Raw genomic sequence first — 23,754 nt, 5'->3', positions numbered from 1 at the left:
GATACACTGCTCAGCTGATGCTATCACACAGGATATGATTAGATACACGGCTCAGCAGACAGTATCACACAGGATAGCATTAGTTACACGGCTCAGCAGATGGTATCACACAGGATAGGATTAGATACACAGCTCAGCAGACAGTATCACACAGGATAGGATTAGTTACACGGCTCAGCAGATGGTATCACACAGGATAGGATTAGATACACAGCTCAGTAGACGGTATCACGCAGGATAGGATTAGATACACGGCTCAGCAGACACTATCACACAGGAGAGGATTAGATACACAGCTCAGCAGACAGTATCACACAGGAGAGGATTAGATACATGGCTCAGCAGACAGTATCACATAGGATAGGATTAGACACAAGGCTCAGCAGACAGTATCACACAGGAGTGGATTAGATACACAGTTCAGCAGACACTATCACACAGGAGAGGATTAGATACACAGTTCAGCAGACACTATCACACAGGAGAGGATTAGATACACAGCTCAGCAGACAGTATCACACAGGATAGGATTAGATACACGGCTCAGCAGACAGTATCACACAGGATAGGATTAGATACACAGCTCAGCAGACAGTATCACACAGCATAGGATTAGATACACGACTCAGCAGACAGTATCACACAGGAGGGGATTAGATACACAGCTCAGCAGACAGTATCACACAGGAGAGGATTAGAAACACAGTTCATCAGACAGTATCACACAGGAGAGGATTAGATACACAGCTCAGCAGAGTGTATCACATGGGTGGATTAGATACACGGCTCAGCAGACAGTATCGCACAGGGCGGGATTAGATACACGGCTCAGCAGACAGTATCACACAGGATAGGATTAGATACACAGTTCATCAGACAGTATCACACAGGAGATAATTAGATACACAGCTCATCAGACAGCATCACACAGGAGAGGATTAGATGCACGGTTCAGCAGACAGTAACGCACAGGAGAGGATTAGATACACAGCTCAGCACACAGTATCACACAGGAAAGGATTAGATACACAGCTCAGCAGACAGTATCACGCAGGAGAGGATTAGATGCACGGTTCAGCAGACAGTAACGCACAGGAGAGGATTAGATACACAGCTCAGCACACAGTATCACACAGGAAAGGATTAGATACACAGCTCAGCAGACAGTATCACGCAGCATAGGATTAGATACACAGCACAGCAGACAGTATCGCACAGTATAAGATTAGATACACAGCTCAGGAGACAGTATCACACAGGAGAGGATTTGATACACAGCTCAGCAGACAGTATCACACAGGAGAGGATTAGATACACGGATCAGCAGATGGTATCAAACAGGATAGAATTAGATACACAGCTCAGCAGACAGTATCACACAGGAGAGGATTAGATACACGGATCAGCAGATGATATCAAACAGGATAGAATTAGATACACTGCTCAGCTGACAATATCACACAGGAGAGGATTAGATACACAGCATAGGATTAGATACACAGCTCAGCAGACAGTATGACACAGGAGAGGATTAGATACACAGCTCAGCAGACAGTATCACACAGGAGAGGATTAGATACACAGCTCAGCAGACAGTATCACACAGGAGAGGATTAAATACACTGCTCAGCAGACAGCATCACACAGGAGAGGATTAGATACACGGCTCAGCAGACAGTGTCACACAGGATAGGATTAGATACACAGCTCAGCTGACAGTATCACACTGCATAGGATTAGATACACGGCTCAGCAGACAGTATCACACAGTCGAGGATTATATACATGGCTCAGCAGACAGTATCACACAGTCGAGGATTATATACATGGCTCAGCAGACAGTATCACACAGGATAGGATTAGATACACAGCTCAGCAGACAGTATCACACAGGAAAGGATTAGATACACGGCTCAGCAGACACTATCACGCAGGAGAGGATGAGATACACGGCTCAGCAGACAGTATCACACAGGAGAGGATTAGATACACAGCTCAGCAGACAGTATCACACAGGAGAGGATTAGATACATAGCTCTGCAGACAGTATCACACAGGAGAGGATTAGATACACAGCTCAGCTGACAGTATCACACAGGAGAGGATTAGATGCACAGCTCAGCAGATGGTATCACACAGGATAGGATTAGATACAAAGTTCAGCAGATAGTATCACACAGGAGTGGATTAGATACACAGCTCAGCAGACAGAATCACACAGGAGTGGATTAGATACACGGCTCAGCAGACAGTATCACGCAGCATAGGTTTAGATACACAGCACAGCAGACAGTATCGCACAGTATAAGATTAGATACACAGCGCAGGAGACAGTATCACACAGGAGAGGATTTGATACACAGCTCAGCATACAGTATCACACAGGAGAGGATTAGATACACGGATCAGCAGATGGTATCAAACAGGATAGAATTAGATACACTGCTCAGCAGATAGTATCACACAGTAGAGGATTAGATACACGGCTCAGCAGACAGTATCACACAGGAGGGGATTAGATACAGTGCTCAGCAGACAGTATCACACAGGAGAGGATTAGATACACTGCTCAGCAGATAGTATCACACAGGAGTGGATTAGATACACAGCTCAGCAGAAAGAATCACACAGGAGTGGATTAGATACACGGCTCAGCAGACAGTATCACGCAGCATAGGATTAGATACACAGCACAGCAGATGGTATCACACAGGATAGGATTAGATACACGGCTCAGCAGACAGTATCACACAGGGTAGGATTAGATACACTGCTCAGCAGACAGTATCACACAGGACAGGAATAGATACACAGCTCAGCTGACAATATCACACAGGAGAGGATTAGGTACACAGCTCAGCAGACAGTATCACACAGTATAAGATTAGATACACTGCTCAGCAGACAGTATCACGCAGCAGAGGATTAAATACACTGCTCAGCAGATGGTATCACACAGGATAGGATTAGATACACAGCTCAGCAGACAGTATCACACAGTCGAGGATTATATACATGGCTCAGCAGACAGTATCACACAGTCGAGGATTAGATACACAGCTCAGCTGACAGTATCACACAGGAGAGGATTAGATACATAGCTATGCAGACAGTATCACACAGGAGAGGATTAGATACACAGCTCAGCTGACAGTATCAGACAGGAGAGGATTAGATGCACAGTTCAGCAGATGGTATCACACAGGATAGGATTAGATACACAGCTCAGCTGACAGTATCACACTGCATAGGATTAGATACACAGCTCAGCAGATAGTATCACACAGGAGTGGATTAGATACACAGCTCAGCAGACAGAATCACACAGGAGTGGATTAGATACACGGCTCAGCAGACAGTATTGCACAGAGCGGGATTAGATACACGGTTCAGCAGACAGAATCACACAGGATAGGATTAGATACACAGTTCATCAGACAGTATCACACAGGAGTGGATTAGATACACGGCTCAGCAGACAGTATCGCACAGGGCGGGATTAGATACACAGCTCAGCAGCCGGTATCGCACAGGAGAGGATTAGATATACTGCTCAGCAGATAGTATCACACAGGACAGGATTAGATACACAGCTCAGCAGACAGTATCACACAGGAGAGGATTAGATACACTGCTCAGCAGATAGTATCACACAGGAGTGGATTAGATACACAGCTCAGCAGACAGAATCACACAGCATAGGATTAGATACACAGCTCAGCAGACAGTATCACACAGGAGTGGATTAGATACACGGCTCAGCAGACAGTATCGCACATGGCGGGATTAGATACACGGCTCAGAAGACAGTATCACACAGGATAGGATGAGATACACAGCTCAGCAGACAGTATCACACAGGAGAGGATTAGATACATAGCTCAGCAGACTGTATCACACAGGAGAGGATTAGATACACAGCTCAGCAGACAGTATCACACAGGAGAGGATTAGATACACAGCTCAGCTGACAGTATCACACAGGAGAGGATTAGATACACAGCTCAGCAGACAGTGTCACACAGGAAAGGATTAGATACACAGCTCAGCAGACAGTGTCACACAGGAGAGGATTAGATACCCAGCTCAGCAGACAGTGTCACACAGGAGAGGATTAGATACACAGCTCAGCAGACAGTGTCACACAGGAGTGGATTAGATACACAGCTCAGCAGACAGAATCACACAGCATAGGGTTAGATACACAGCTCAGCAGACAGTATCACACAGTAGTGGATTAGATACACGGCTCAGCAGACAGTATTGCACAGAGCGGGATTAGATACACGGCTCAGCAGACAGTATCACACAGTATAAGATTAGATTCACAGTTCATCAGACAGTATCACACAGGAGTGGATTAGATACACGGCTCAGTAGACAGTATCGCACAGGGCGGGATTAGATACACAGCTCAGCAGACAGTATCACACAGGATAGGATTAGATATACTGCTCAGCAAATAGTATCACACAGGAGTGGATTAGATACACAGCTCATCAGACAGAATCACACAGCATAGGATTAGATACACAGCTCAGCAGACAGTATCACACAGGAGTGGATTAGATACACGGATCAGCAGACAGTATCGCACAGGGCGGGATTAGATACACGGCTCAGAAGACAGTATCACACAGGATAGGATGAGATACACAGCTCAGCAGACAGTATCGCACTGGAGAGGATTAGATACATAGCTCAGCAGACTGTATCACACAGGACAGGATTAGATACACAGCTCAGCAGACAGTATCACACAGGACAGGATTAGATACACAGCTCAGCTGACAGTATCACACAGGAGAGGATTAGATACACAGATCAGCAGACAGTGTCACACAGGAAAAGATTAGATACACGGGTCAGCAGACAATATCACACAGGAGAGGATTAGATACACAGCTCAGCAGACATTATCACACAGGAGACGATTAGATACACAGCATAGGATTAGATACACAGCTCAGCAGACATTATCACACAGCATAGGATTAGATACATGGCTCAGCAGACAGTATCACACAGGAGGCGATTAGAGACACAGCTCAGCAGACAGTATCACACAGGAGACCATTAGATACACAGCTCAGCTGACAGTATCACACGGGAGGGGATTAGATACACAGCTGAGCAGACAGTATCACACAGGATAAGATTAGATACACTGCTCAGCAGACAGTATCACATAGGAGAGTATTAGATACACAGCTCAGCAGACAGTATCACACAGAAGAGAATTAAATACACTGCTCAGCAGACAGTATCACACAGGAGAGAATTAGATACACAGCTCAGTAGACAGTATCACACAGGAGAGGATTAGATACACAGCTCAGCTGACAGTATCACACGGGAGGGGATTAGATACACAGCTGAGCAGACAGTATCACACAGGATAAGATTAGATACACTGCTCAGCAGACAGTATCACATAGGAGAGTATTAGATACACAGCTCAGCAGACAGTATCACACAGAAGAGAATTAAATACACTGCTCAGCAGACAGTATCACACAGGAGAGAATTAGATACACAGCTCAGCAGACAGTATCACACAGGAGAGAATTAGATACACAGCTCAGCAGACAGTATCACACAGGAGAGGATTAGATACACGGCTCAGCTGACAGTATCACACAGGAGAGGATTAGAGATACAGCTCAGCAGACAGTATCACACAGGAGAGGATTAGATACACAGCTCAGAAGACAGTATCACATAGGAGATGATTAGATACAGAGCTCAGCAGACAGTATCACACAGGATAGGATTAGATGCACAGCTCAGCAGACAGTATCACACAGGACAGGATTAGATACATAGCTCAGCAGATGGTATCGCACAGGATAGGATTAGATACACAGCTCAGTAGGCAGTATCACACAGGATAGGATTAGATACACGGCTAAGCAGACCGTATCACACAGGAGAGGATTAGATACACGGCTCAGCAGACATCACACAGGAAAGGATTAGATACACAGCTCAGCAGATGGTATCACACAAGATAGTATTAGATACACTGCTCAGCAGATAGTACCACACAGGAGAGGATTAGATACACTGCTCAGCAGATAGTATCACACAGGACAGGATTAGATACACATCTCAGCAGACAGTATCACAAAGGATAGGATTAGATACACAGCTCAGCAGCTGGTACCACACAGGATAGGTTTAAATACACTTCTCAGCAGATGGTATCACACAGGATATGATTAGATACACGGCTCAGCAGACAGTATCACACAGGATATGATTAGATACACGGCTAAGCAGACAGTATCACACAGGGCGGGATTAGATACACGGCTCAGCAGACAGTATCACACAGGAGAGGATTAGATAAACGGCTCAGCAGATGGTATCACACAGGATAGGATTAGATACACTGCTCAGCAGACAGTATCACACAGGGCAGGTTAGATACACGGCTCAGCAGACAGTATCACACAGGGTAGGATTAGATACACGGATCAGCAGACAGTATCACACAGGAGAGGATTAGATACACGGCTCAGCAGACAGTATCACACAGGAGAGGATTAGATACACGGCTCAGCAGACAGTATCACACAGGAGAGGATTAGATACACTGCTCAGCAGATAGTATCACACAGGATAGGATTAGATGCACAGCTCAGCAGACAGTATCACATAGGATAGGATTAGAGATACAGCTCAGCAGACAGTATCACACAGGATATGATTAGATACATAGCTCAGCAGACAGTATCACATGACAGGTTTAGATACACTGCTCAGCAGATGGTATCACACAGGATAGGATTAGATACACAGCTCAGTAGGCAGTATCACACAGGAGAGGATTAGATACACAGCTCAGCAGACAGTGTCACACAGTAGAGGATTAGATACACAGCTCAGCAGTTACTATCACACAGGATAGGATTAGATACACAGCTCAGCAGACAGTATCACACAGGAGTGGATTAGATACACAGCTCAGCAGACAGTATCACACAGGAGGGGATTAGATACACAGCTCAGCAGACAGTATCACACAGTATAAGATTATATACACTGCTCAGCAGAGAGTATCACACATGATAGGATTAGATACACAGCTCAGCTGATGGTATCACACAGGATAGGATTAGATACACAGCTCAGTAGGCAGTATCACACAGGATAGGATTAGATACATGGCTCAGCAGACAGTATCACACAGGATAGGATTAGATACACAGCTCAGCAGACAGTATCACACAGGATAGGCTTAGATACACTGCTCAGCTGATGGTATCACACAGGATATGATTAGATACACGGCTCAGCAGACAGTATCACACAGGATAGCATTAGTTGCACGGCTCAGCAGATGGTATCACACAGGATAGGATTAGATACACAGCTCAGCAGACAGTATCACACAGGATAGGATTAGTTACACGGCTCAGCAGATGGTATCACACAGGATAGGATTAGATACACAGCTCAGTAGACGGTATCACGCAGGATAGGATTAGATACACGGCTCAGCAGACACTATCACACAGGAGAGGATTAGATACACAGCTCAGCAGACAGTATCACACAGGAGAGGATTAGATACATGGCTCAGCAGACAGTATCACACAGGATAGGATTAGACACAAGGCTCAGCAGACAGTATCACACAGGAGTGGATTAGATACACAGCTCAGCAGACACTATCACACAGGAGAGGATTAGATACACAGTTCAGCAGACACTATCATACAGGAGAGGATTAGATACACAGCTCAGCAGACAGTATTACACAGGATAGGATTAGATACACGGCTCAGCAGACAGTATCACACAGGATAGGATTAGATACACAGCTCAGCAGACAGTATCACACAGCATAGGATTAGATACACGACTCAGCAGACAGTATCACACAGGAGGGGATTAGATACACAGCTCAGCAGACAGTATCACACAGGAGAGGATTAGAAACACAGTTCATCAGACAGTATCACACAGGAGAGGATTAGATACACAGCTCAGCAGAGTGTATCACATGGGTGGATTAGATACACGGCTCAGCAGACAGTATCGCACAGGGCGGGATTAGATACACGGCTCAGCAGACAGTATCACACAGGATAGGATTAGATACACAGTTCATCAGACAGTATCACACAGGAGATAATTAGATACACAGCTCAGCAGACAGTATCACACAGGAGAGGATTAGATACACAGCTCATCAGACAGCATCACACAGGAGAGGATTAGATGCACGGTTCAGCAGACAGTAACGCACAGGAGAGGATTAGATACACAGCTCAGCACACAGTATCACACAGGAAAGGATTAGATACACAGCTCAGCAGACAGTATCACACAGGGTAGGATTAGATACACGGATCAGCAGACAGTATCACACAGGAGAGGATTAGATACACGGCTCAGCAGACAGTATCACACAGGAGAGGATTAGATACACGGATCAGCAGATGGTATCAAACAGGATAGAATTAGATACACTGCTCAGCAGATAGTATCACACAGGAGAGGATTAGATACACGGCTCAGCAGACAGTATCACACAGGGTAGGATTAGATACACTGCTCAGCAGACAGTATCACACAGGACAGGAATAGATACACAGCTCAGCTGACAATATCACACAGGAGAGGATTAGATACACAGCTCAGCAGACAGTATCACACAGTATAAGATTAGATACACTGCTCAGCAGACAGTATCACGCAGGAGAGGATTAGATACACAGCTCAGCAGACAGTATCACACAGGAGAGGATTAGATACACGGCTCAGCAGACAGTATCACACAGGATAGGATTAGATACACAGCTCAGCAGACAGTATCACACAGTCGAGGATTATATACATGGCTCAGCAGACAGTATCACACAGTCGAGGATTAGATACACAGCTCAGCTGACAGTATCACACAGGAGAGGATTAGATACACAGCTCAGCAGACACTATCACACAGGAGAGGATTAGATACACAGCTCAGCTGACAGTATCAGACAGGAGAGGATTAGATGCACAGTTCAGCAGATGGTATCACACAGGATAGGATTAGATACACAGCTCAGCTGACAGTATCACACTGCATAGGATTAGATACACAGCTCAGCAGATAGTATCACACAGGAGTGGATTAGATACACAGCTCAGCAGACAGAATCACACAGGAGTGGATTAGATACACGGCTCAGCAGACAGTATTGCACAGAGCGGGATTAGATACACGGCTCAGCAGACAGAATCACACAGGATAGGATTAGATACACAGTTCATCAGACAGTATCACACAGGAGTGGATTAGATACACGGCTCAGCAGACAGTATCGCACAGGGCGGGATTAGATACACAGCTCAGCAGCCGGTATCGCACAGGAGAGGATTAGATATACTGCTCAGCAGATAGTATCACACAGGAGTGGATTAGATACACAGCTCAGCAGACAGAATCACACAGCATAGGATTAGATACACAGCTCAGCAGACAGTATCACACAGGAGTGGATTAGATACACGGCTCAGCAGACAGTATTGCACAGAGCGGGATTAGATACACGGCTCAGCAGACAGAATCACACAGGATAGGATTAGATACACAGTTCATCAGACAGTATCACACAGGATAGGATGAGATACACAGCTCAGCAGACAGTATCGCACAGGAGAGGATTAGATACATAGCTCAGCAGACTGTATCACACAGGAGAGGATTAGATACACAGCTCAGCAGACAGTATCACACAGGAGAGGATTAGATACACAGCTCAGCTGACAGTATCACACAGGAGAGGATTAGATACACAGCTCAGCAGACAGTGTCGCACAGGAAAGGATTAGATACACAGCTCAGCAGACAGTGTCACACAGGAGAGGATTAGATACACAGCTCAGCAGACAGTGTCACAGAGGAGTGGATTAGATACACAGCTCAGCAGACAGAATCACACAGCATAGGGTTAGATACACAGCTCAGCAGACAGTATCACACAGGAGTGGATTAGATACACGGCTCAGCAGACAGTATTGCACAGAGCGGGATTAGATACACGGCTCAGCAGACAGTATCACACAGTATAAGATTAGATTCACAGTTCATCAGACAGTATCACACAGGAGTGGATTAGATACACGGCTCAGCAGACAGTATCGCACAGGGCGGGATTAGATACACAGCTCAGCAGACAGTATCACACAGGATAGGATTAGATATACTGCTCAGCAAATAGTATCACACAGGAGTGGATTAGATACACAGCTCAGCAGACAGAATCACACAGCATAGGATTAGATACACAGCTCAGCAGACAGTATCACACAGGAGTGGATTAGATACACGGATCAGCAGACAGTATCGCACAGGGCGGGATTAGATACACGGCTCAGAAGACAGTATCACACAGGATAGGATGAGATACACAGCTCAGCAGACAGTATCGCACTGGAGAGGATTAGATACATAGCTCAGCAGACTGTATCACACAGGACAGGATTAGATACACAGCTCAGCAGACAGTATCACACAGGACAGGATTAGATACACAGCTCAGCTGACAGTATCACACAGGAGAGGATTAGATACACAGATCAGCAGACAGTGTCACACAGGAAAAGATTAGATACACGGCTCATCAGAAAATATCACACAGGAGAGGATTAGATACACAGCTCAGCAGACATTATCACACAGGAGACGATTAGATACACAGCATAGGATTAGATACACAGCTCAGCAGACATTATCACACAGCATAGGATTAGATACATGGCTCAGCTGACAGTATCACACAGGAGGGGATTAGATACACAGCTGAGCAGACAGTATCACACAGGATAAGATTAGATACACTGCTCAGCAGACAGTATTACACAGAAGAGAATTAGATACACTGCTCAGCAGACAGTATCACACAGAAGAGAATTAGATACACTGCTCAGCAGACAGTATCACACAGGAGAGAATTAGATACACAGCTCAGCAGACGGTATCACACAGGAGAGGATTAGATACACGGCTCAGCTGACAGTATCACACAGGAGAGGATTAGAGATACAGCTCAGCAGACAGTATCACACAGGAGAGGATTAGATACACAGCTCAGAAGACAGTATCACATAGGAGATGATTAGATACAGAGCTCAGCAGACAGTATCACACAGGACAGTATTAGATACATAGCTCAGCAGACAGTATCACACAGCATAGGATTAGATACACAGTTCATCAGACAGTATCACACAGGAGTGGATTAGATACACGGCTCAGCAGACAGTATCGCACAGGGCGGGATTAGATACACAGCTCAGCAGCCGGTATCGCACAGGAGAGGATTAGATATACTGCTCAGCAGATAGTATCACACAGGGGTGGATTAGATACACAGCTCAGCAGACAGAATCACACAGCATAGGATTAGATACACAGCTCAGCAGACAGTATCACACAGGAGTGGATTAGATACACGGCTCAGCAGACAGTATCGCACATGGCGGGATTAGATACACGGCTCAGAAGACAGTATCACACAGGATAGGATGAGATACACAGCTCAGCAGACAGTATCGCACAGGAGAGGATTAGATACATAGCTCAGCAGACTGTATCACACAGGAGAGGATTAGATACACAGCTCAGCAGACAGTATCACACAGGAGAGGATTAGATACACAGCTCAGCTGACAGTATCACACAGGAGAGGATTAGATACACAGCTCAGCAGACAGTGTCACACAGGAAAGGATTAGATACACAGCTCAGCAGACAGTGTCACACAGGAGAGGATTAGATACACTGCTCAACACACAGTATTACACAGGAGAGGATTAGATACACTGCTCAGCAGACAGTATCACACAGGAGAGGATTAGATACACAGCTCAGCTGACAGTATCACACAGGAGAGGATTAGATACACAGCTCAGCAGACGGTATCACGCAGGAGAGGATTAGATACACAGCTCAGCAGATGGTATCATACAGGATAGGATTAGATACACAGCTCAGCAGACAGTATCACATAGGAGAGGATTAGATACACAGCTCAGCAGACAGGATCACACAGGGTAGGATTAGAGATACAGCTCAGCAGACAGTATCACACAGGATAGGATTAGATGCACAGCTCAGCAGACAGTATCACACAGGACAGGATTAGATACATAGCTCAGCAGATGGTATCGCACAGGATAGGATTAGATACACAGCTCAGTAGGCAGTATCACACAGGATAGGATTAGATACACGGCTGAGCAGACAGTATCACACAGGATAAGATTAGATACACTGCTCAGCAGACAGTATCACATAGGAGAGTATTAGATACACAGCTCAGCAGACAGTATCACACAGAAGAGAATTAGATACACTGCTCAGCAGACAGTATCACACAGGAGAGAATTAGATACACAGCTCAGCAGACGGTATCACACAGGAGAGGATTAGATACACGGCTCAGCTGACAGTATCACACAGGAGAGGATTAGAGATACAGCTCAGCAGACAGTATCACACAGGAGAGGATTAGATACACAGCTCAGAAGACAGAATCACATAGGAGATGATTAGATACAGAGCTCAGCAGACAGTATCACACAGGACAGTATTAGATACATAGCTCAGCAGACAGTATCACACAGCATAGGATTAGATACACAGCTCAGCAGACAGTATCACACAGGAGAGGATTAGATACACAGCTCAGCAGATAGTATCACACAGGGTAAGATTAGATACACTGCTCAGCAGACAGTATCACAAAGGAGAGGATTAGATACACAGCTCAACACACAGTATTACACAGGAGAGGATTAGATACACTGCTCAGCAGACAGTATCACACAGGAGAGGATTAGATACACAGCTCAGCTGACAGTATCACACAGGAGAGGATTAGATACACAGCTCAGCAGACGGTATCACGCAGGAGAGGATTAGATACACAGCTCAGCAGATGGTATCATACAGGATAGGATTAGATACACAGCTCAGCAGACAGTATCACATAGGAGAGGATTAGATACACAGCTCAGCAGACAGTATCACACAGGAGAGGATTAGATACACGGCTCAGCAGACATCACACAGGAGAGGATTAGATACACAGCTCAGCAGCTGGTACCACACTGGATAGGTTTAAATACACTTCTCAGCAGATGGTATCACACAGGATATGATTAGATACACGGTTCAGCAGACAGTATCACACAGGATATGATTAGATACACGGCTAAGCAGACAGTATCACACAGGGCGGGATTAGATACACGGCTCAGCAGACAGTATCACACAGGAGAGGATTAGATAAACGGCTCAGCAGATGGTATCACACAGGATAGGATTAGATACACTGCTCAGCAGACAGTATCACACAGGGCAGGTTAGATACACGGCTCAGCAGACAGTATCACACAGGAGAGGATTAGATACATGGCTCAGCAGACAGTATCGCACAGGATAGGATTAGACACACAGCTCAGCAGACAGTATCAGACAGGAGAGGATTAGATGCACAGCTCAGCAGATGGTATCACACAGGATAGGATTAGATACACAGCTCAGCAGACAGTATCGCACAGTATAAGATTAGATACACAGCTCAGGAGACAGTATCACACAGGAGAGGATTTGATACACAGCTCAGCAGACAGTATCACACAGGAGAGGATTTGATACACAGCTCAGCAGACAGTATCACACAGGAGAGGATTAGATACACGGATCAGCAGATGGTATCAAACAGGATAGAATTAGATACACTGCTCAGCTGACAATATCACACAGGAGAGGATTAGATACACAGCTCAGCAGACAGTATCACACAGGAGAGGATTAGATACACGGCTCAGCAGACAGTATCACACAGGAGAGGATTAAATACACAGCTCAGCAGATGGTATCACACAGGATAGGATTAGATACACAGCTCAGCAGACACTATCACACAGGAGAGGATGAGATACACGGCTCAGCAGACAGTATCACACAGGAGAGGATTAGATACATAGCTATACAGACAGTATCACACAGGAGAGGATTAGATACACAGCTCAGCTGACAGTATCACACAGGAGAGGATTAGATGCACAGCTCAGCAGATGGTATCACACAGGATAGGATTAGATACACAGCTCAGCTGATAGTATCACACTGCATAGGATTAGATACACAGCTCAGCAGATAGTATCACACAGGAGTGGATTAGATACACAGCTCAGCAGACAGAATCACACAGCATAGGGTTAGATACACAGCTCAGCAGACAGTATCACACAGCAGTGGATTAGATACACGGCTCAGCAGACAGTATTGCACAGAGCGGGAGTAGATACACGGCTCAGCAGACAGAATCACACAGGATATGATTAGATACACAGTTCATCAGACAGTATCACACAGGAGTGGATTAGATACACGGCTCAGCAGACAGTATCGCACAGGGCGGGATTAGATACACAGCTCAGCAGCCAGTATCGCACAGGAGAGGATTAGATATACTGCTCAGCAGATAGTATCACACAGGAGTGGATTAGATACACAGCTCAGCAGACAGAATCACACAGCATAGGATTAGATACACAGCTCAGCAGACAGTATCACACAGGAGTGGATTAGATACACGGCTCAGCAGACAGTATCGAACAGGGCGGGATTAGATACACAGCTCAGAAGACAGTATCACACAGGATAGGATGAGATACACAGCTCAGCAGACAGTATCGCACAAGACAGGATTAGATACACAGCTCAGCAGACAGTATCACACAGCATAGGATTAGATACACTGCTCAGCAGACAGTATCACACAGGAGGGGATTAGATACACTGCTCAGCAGACAGTATCACACAGGAGGGGATTAGATACACTGCTCAGCAGACAGTATCACACAGGAGAGTATTAGATACACTGCTCAGCAGACAGCATCACACAGGAGAGGATTAGATACACAGCTCAGCAGATGGTATCACACAGGAGAGGATTAGATACACAACTCAGCAGACAGTATCACACAGAAGAGGATTAGATACACAGCTCAGCAAACGGTATCACACAGGAGAGGATTAGATACACAGCTCAGCAGATGGTATCATACAGGATAGGATTAGACACACAGCTCAGCAGACAGTATCACATAGGATAGGATTAGATACACAGCTCAGCAGACAGTATCACACAATAGTGGATTAGATACACGGCTCAGCAGACGGTATCACACAGGAGAGGATTAGATACACAGCTCAGCAGAGGGTATCATACAGGATAGGATTAGATACACAGCTCAGCAGATGGTATCATACAGGATAGGATTAGATACACAGCTCAGCAGACAGTATCACATAGGATAGGATTAGAGATACAGCTCAGCAGACAGTATCACACAGGATATGATTAGATACACTGCTCAGCAGATAGTATCACAAAGGATAGGATTAGATGCACAGCCCAGCAGACAATATCACACAGGACAGGATTAGATACATAGCTCAGCAGACAGTATCACAGGACAGGTTTAGATACACTGCTCAGCAGATGGTATCACACAGGATAGGATTAGATACACAGCTCAGCAGACAGTATCACACAGGAGAGGATTAGATACACAGCTCAGCACACAGTATCACACAGGAAAGGATTAGATACACGGCTCAGCAGACAGTATCACACAGGATAGGATTAGATACACGGCTCAGCAGAGAGTATCACACAGGAGAGGATTAGATACACAGCACAGCAGACAGTATAACACAGGAGAGAATTAGATACATAGCTCAGCTGACGGTATCACACAGGAGAGGATTAGATGCACAGCTCAGCAGATGGTATCACACAGGATAGGATTAGATACACAGCTCAGCTGACAGTATCACACTGCATAAGATTAGATACACAGCTCAGCAAATAGTATCACACAGGAGTGGATTAGATACACAGCTCAGTAGACAGAATCACACAGGAGGGGATTAGATACACAGCTCAGCAGACAGTATCACACAGGAAAGGATTAGATACACCGCTCAGCAGACAGTATCACACAGCATAGGATTAGATACACAGGTCAGCAAACAGTATCACACAGGACAGGATTAGATACACAGCTCAGCAGACAGTATCACACAGCAAAGGATTAGATACACAGGTCAGCAAACAGTATCACACAAGATAGGATTAGATACACTGCTCAGCAGATGGTATCACACAGGATAGGATTAGATACACGGCTCAGCAGACAGTATCACACAGGAGAGGATTAGATACACGGCTCAGCAGACAGTATCACACAGGAGAGGATTAGATACACAGCATAGGATTAGATACACAGCTCAGCAGACAGTATCACACAGCATAGGATTAGATACACTGCTCAGCAGACAGTATCACACAGGAGGGGATTAGATACACTGCTCAGCAGACAGTATCACACAGGAGGGGATTAGATACACTGCTCAGCAGACAGTATCACACAGGAGAGTATTAGATACACTGCTCAGCAGACAGCATCACACAGGAGAGGATTAGATACACAGCTCAGCAGGTGGTATCACACAGGAGAGGATTAGATACACAACTCAGCAGACAGTATCACACAGAAGAGGATTAGATACACAGCTCAGCAAACGGTATCACACAGGAGAGGATTAGATACACAGCTCAGCAGATGGTATCATACAGGATAGGATTAGACACACAGCTCAGCAGACAGTATCACATAGGATAGGATTAGATACACAGCTCAGCAGACAGTATCACACAATAGTGGATTAGATACACGGCTCAGCAGACGGTATCACACAGGAGAGGATTAGATACACAGCTCAGCAGAGGGTATCATACAGGATAGGATTAGATACACAGCTCAGCAGATGGTATCATACAGGATAGGATTAGATACACAGCTCAGCAGACAGTATCACATAGGATAGGATTAGAGATACAGCTCAGCAGACAGTATCACACAGGATATGATTAGATACACTGCTCAGCAGATAGTATCACAAAGGATAGGATTAGATGCACAGCCCAGCAGACAATATCACACAGGACAGGATTAGATACATAGCTCAGCAGACAGTATCACAGGACAGGTTTAGATACACAGCTCAGCAGACAGTATCACACAGGAGAGGATTAGATACACAGCTCAGCACACAGTATCACACAGGAAAGGATTAGATACACGGCTCAGCAGACAGTATCACACAGGATAGGATTAGATACACGGCTCAGCAGAGAGTATCACACAGGAGAGGATTAGATACACAGCACAGCAGACAGTATAACACAGGAGAGAATTAGATACATAGCTCAGCTGACGGTATCACACAGGAGAGGATTAGATGCACAGCTCAGCAGATGGTATCACACAGGATAGGATTAGATACACAGCTCAGCTGACAGTATCACACTGCATAAGATTAGATACACAGCTCAGCAAATAGTATCACACAGGAGTGGATTAGATACACAGCTCAGTAGACAGAATCACACAGGAGGGGATTAGATACACAGCTCAGCAGACAGTATCACACAGGAAAGGATTAGATACACGGCTCAGCAGACAGTATGACACAGCATAGGATTAGATACACAGCTCAGCAGACAGTATGGACACAGCATAGGATTAGATACACGGCTCAGCAGACAGTATCACACAGGAGGGGATTAGATACACTGCTCAGCAGACAGTATCACACAGGAGAGTATTAGATACACTGCTCAGCAGACAATATCACACAGCATAGGATTAGATACACGGCTCAGCAGACAGTATCACACAGGAGGGGATAAGATACACGGCTCAGCAGACAGTATCACACAAGAGGAGATTAGATACACTGCTCAGCAGACAGTATCACACAGGAGAGGATTAGATACACAGCTCAGCAGATGGTATCACACAGGAGAGGATTAGATACACACCTCAGCAGACAGTATCACACAGGAGAGGATTAGATACACAGCTCAGCAGACAGTATCACACAGGAGAGGAATAGATACATGGCTCAGCAGACAGTATCACACAGGAGAGGATTAGATACACAGCTCAGCAGACAGTATCACACAGCAAAGGATTAGATACACAGGTCAGCAAACAGTATCACACAGGATAGGATTAGATACACTGCTCAGCAGATGGTATCACACAGGATAGGATTAGATACACGGCTCAGCAGACAGTATCACACAGGAGAGGATTAGATACACGGCTCAGCAGACAGTATCACACAGAAGAGGATTAGATACACAGCATAGGATTAGATACACAGCTCAGCAGACAGTATCACACAGCATAGGATTAGATACACGGCTCAGCAGACAGTATCACACAGGAGGGGATTAGATACACTGCTCAGCAGACAGTATCACACAGGAGGGGATTAGATACACTGCTCAGCAGACAGTATCACACAGGAGAGTATTAGATACACTGCTCAGCAGACAGCATCACACAGGAGAGGATTAGATACACAGCTCAGCAGATGGTATCACACAGGAGAGGATTAGATACACAACTCAGCAGACAGTATCACACAGAAGAGGATTAGATACACAGCTCAGCAAACGGTATCACACAGGAGAGGATTAGATACACAGCTCAGCAGACATTATCACACAGGAGACAATTAGATACACAGCATAGGATTAGATACACAGCTCAGCAGACATTATCACACAGCATAGGATTAGATACATGGCTCAGCAGACAGTATCACACAGGGTAGGATTAGATACACAGCTCAGCAGACAGTATCACACAGGAGTGGATTAGATACACAGCTCAGCAGACAGTATCACACAGGAGACGATTAGATACACAGCATAGGATTAGATACACAGCTCAGCAGACATTATCACACAGCATAGGATTAGATACATGGCTCAGCAGACAGTATCACACAGGGTAGGATTAGATACACAGCTCAGCAGACAGTATCACACAGGAGTGGATTAGATACACAGCTCAGCTGACAGTATCACACAGGAGGGGATTAGATACACAGCTGAGCAGACAGTATCACATAGGAGAGTATTAGATACACGGCTCAGCAGACAGTATCACACAGGAGGGGATTAGATACACTGCTCAGCAGACAGTATCACACAGGAGAGGATTATATATACAGCTCAGCAGATGGTATCACACAGGAGAGGATTAGATACACACCTCAGCAGACAGTATCACACAGGAGAGGATTAGATACACAGCTCAGCAGACAGTATCACACAGGAGAGGAATAGATACATGGCTCAGCAGACAGTATCACACAGGAGAGGATTAGATACACAGCTCAGCAGACAGTATCACACAGCATAGGATTAGATACACAGGTCAGCAAACAGTATCACACAGGACAGGATTAGATACACAGCTCAGCAGACAGTATCACACAGCAAAGGATTAGATACACAGGTCAGCAAACAGTATCACACAAGATAGGATTAGATACACTGCTCAGCAGATGGTATCACACAGGATAGGATTAGATACACGGCTCAGCAGACAGTATCACACAGGAGAGGATTAGATACACGGCTCAGCAGACAGTATCACACAGGAGAGGATTAGATACACAGCATAGGATTAGATACACAGCTCAGCAGACAGTATCACACAGCATAGGATTAGATACACTGCTCAGCAGACAGTATCACACAGGAGGGGATTAGATACACTGCTCAGCAGACAGTATCACACAGGAGGGGATTAGATACACTGCTCAGCAGACAGTATCACACAGGAGAGTATTAGATACACTGCTCAGCAGACAGCATCACACAGGAGAGGATTAGATACACAGCTCAGCAGATGGTATCACACAGGAGAGGATTAGATACACAACTCAGCAGACAGTATCACACAGAAGAGGATTAGATACACAGCTCAGCAAACGGTATCACACAGGAGAGGATTAGATACACAGCTCAGCAGATGGTATCATACAGGATAGGATTAGACACACAGCTCAGCAGACAGTATCACATAGGATAGGATTAGATACACAGCTCAGCAGACAGTATCACACAATAGTGGATTAGATACACGGCTCAGCAGACGGTATCACACAGGAGAGGATTAGATACACAGCTCAGCAGAGGGTATCATAAAGGATAGGATTAGATACACAGCTCAGCAGATGGTATCATACAGGATAGGATTAGATACACAGCTCAGCAGACAGTATCACCAAGGATAGGATTAGAGATACAGCTCAGCAGACAGTATCACACAGGATATGATTAGATACACTGCTCAGCAGATAGTATCACAAAGGATAGGATTAGATGCACAGCCCAGCAGACAATATCACACAGGACAGGATTAGATACATAGCTCAGCAGACAGTATCACAGGACAGGTTTAGATACACTGCTCAGCAGATGGTATCACACAGGATAGGATTAGATACACAGCTCAGCAGACAGTATCACACAGGAGAGGATTAGATACACGGCTCAGCAGACAGTATCACACAGAAGAGGATTAGATACACAGCATAGGATTAGATACACAGCTCAGCAGACAGTATCACACAGCATAGGATTAGATACACGGCTCAGCAGAGAGTATCACACAGGAGGGGATTAGATACACTGCTCAGCAGACAGTATCACACAGGAGGGGATTAGATACACTGCTCAGCAGACAGTATCACACAGGAGAGTATTAGATACACTGCTCAGCAGACAGCATCACACAGGAGAGGATTAGATACACAGCTCAGCAGACAGTATCACACAGCATAGGATTAGATACACGGCTCAGCAGACAGTATCACACAGAAGGGGATTAGATACACTGCTCAGCAGACCGTATCACACAGGAGGGGATTAGATACACTGCTCAGCAGACAGTATCACACAGGAGAGTATTAGATACACTGCTCAGCAGACAGCATCACACAGGAGAGGATTAGATACACAGCTCAGCAGATGGTATCACACAGGAGAGGATTAGATACACACCTCAGCAGACAGTATCACACAGGAGAGGATTAGATACACAGCTCAGCAAACGGTATCACAGGAGAGGATTAGATACACAGCTCAGCAGATGGTATCATACAGGATAGGATTAGATACACAGCTCAGCAGACAGTATCACATAGGATAGGATTAGATACACAGCTCAGCAGACAGGATCACACAGGAGAGGATTAGATACACGGCTCAGCAGACAGTATCACACAGGAGAGGATTAGATACACAGCTCAGCAGATGGTATCATACAGGATAGGATTAGATACACATCTCAGCAGATGGTATCATACAGGATAGGATTAGATACACAGCTCAGCAGACAGTATCACATAGGATAGGATTAGAGATACAGCTCAGCAGACAGTATCACACAGGATATGATTAGATACACTGCTCAGCAGATAGTATCACAAAGGATAGGATTAGATGCACAGTCCAGCAGACAGTATCACACAGGACAGGATTAGATACATAGCTCAGCAGACAGTATCACAGGACAGGTTTAGATACACTGCTCAGCAGATGGTATCACACAGGATAGGATTAGATACACAGCTCAGTAGGCAGTATCACACAGGATAGGATTAGATACATGGCTCAGCAGACAGTACCACACAGGAGAGGATTAGATACACAGCTCAGCAGACAGTGTCACACAGGAGAGGATTAGATACACAGCTCAGCAGACAGTATCACACAGGAGAGGATTAGATACACAGCATAGGATTAGATACACAGCTCAGCAGACAGTATCACACAGCATAGGATTAGATACACGGCTCAGCAGACAGTATCACACAGGAGGGGATTAGATACACTGCTCAGCAGACAGTATCACACAGGAGAGTATTAGATACACTGCTCAGCAGACAATATCACACAGCATAGGATTAGATACACGGCTCAGCAGACAGTATCACACAGGAGGGGATTAAATACACGGCTCAGCAGACAGTATCACACAGGAGGGGATTAGATACACTGCTCAGCAGACAGTATCACACAAGAGAGGATTATATATACAGCTCAGCAGATGGTATCACACAGGAGAGGATTAGATACACACCTCAGCAGACAGTATCACACAGGAGAGGATTAGATACACAGCTCAGCAGACAGTATCACACAGGAGAGGAATAGATACATGGCTCAGCAGACAGTATCACACAGGAGAGGATTAGATACACAGCTCAGCAGACAGTATCACACAGCATAGGATTAGATAGACAGGTCAGCAAACAGTATCACACAGGACAGGATTAGATACACAGCTCAGCAGACAGTATCACAAAGTAAAGAATTAGATACACAGGTCAGCAAACAGTATCACACAGGATAGGATTAGATACACTGCTCAGCAGATGGTATCACACAGGATAGGATTAGATACACGGCTCAGCAGACAGTATCACACAGGAGAGGATTAGATACACGGCTCAGCAGACAGTATCACACAGGAGAGGATTAGATACACAGCATAGGATTAGATACACAGCTCAGCAGACAGTATCACACAGCATAGGATTAGATACACGGCTCAGCAGACAGTATCACACAGGAGGGGATTAGATACACTGCTCAGCAGACAGTATCACACAGGAGGGGATTAGATACACTGCTCAGCAGACAGTATCACACAGGAGAGTATTAGATACACTGCTCAGCAGACAGCATCACACAGGAGAGGATTAGATACACAGCTCAGCAGATGGTATCACACAGGAGAGGATTAGATACACAACTCAGCAGACAGTATCACACAGAAGAGGATTAGATACACAGCTCAGCAAACTGTATCACACAGGAGAGGATTAGATACACAGCTCAGCAGACAGTATCACACAGGAGAGGATTAGATACACAGCTCAGCAGACAGTATCACATAGGATAGGATTAGATACACAGCTCAGCAGACAGTATCACACCGGATAGGATTAGATACACAGCTCAGCAGACAGGATCACACAGGAGAGTATTAGATACACTGCTCAGCAGACAGCATCACACAGGAGAGGATTAGATACACAGCTCAGCAGATGGTATCACACAGGAGAGGATTAGATACACAACTCAGCAGACAGTATCACACAGAAGAGGATTAGATACACAGCTCAGCAAACGGTATCACACAGGAGAGGATTAGATACACAGCTCAGCAGATGGTATCATACAGGATAGGATTAGACACACAGCTCAGCAGACAGTATCACATAGGATAGGATTAGATACACAGCTCAGCAGACAGTATCACACAGGATAGGATTAGATACACAGCTCAGCAGACAGGATCACACAGGAGAGGATTAGATACACGGCTCAGCAGACGGTATCACACAGGAGAGGATTAGATACACGGCTCAGCAGATGTATCATACAGGATAGGATTAGATACACAGCTCAGCAGACAGTATCACATAGGATAGGATTAGAGATACAGCTCAGCAGACAGTATCACACAGGATATGATTAGATACACAGCTCAGCAGATAGTATCACAAAGGATAGGATTAGATGCACAGCCCAGCAGACAATATCACACAGGACATGATTAGATACATAGCTCAGCAGACAGTATCACAGGACAGGTTTAGATACACTGCTCAGCAGATGGTATCACACAGGATAGGATTAGATACACAGCTCAGCAGACACTATCACACAGGAGAGGATTAGATACACAGCTCAGCACACAGTATCACACAGGAAAGGATTAGATACACGGCTCAGCAGACAGTATCACACAGGATAGGATTAGATACACGGCTCAGCAGAGAGTATCACACAGGAGAGG

Source organism: Phyllobates terribilis, unplaced genomic scaffold, assembly GCF_046119375.1.
Source record: "Phyllobates terribilis strain yellow unplaced genomic scaffold, ASM4611937v1 Scaffold_201__1_contigs__length_3545014, whole genome shotgun sequence".
NCBI classification, from domain to species: Eukaryota; Metazoa; Chordata; class Amphibia; order Anura; family Dendrobatidae; genus Phyllobates; species Phyllobates terribilis.
This window is presented reverse-complemented; position numbering follows the sequence as displayed.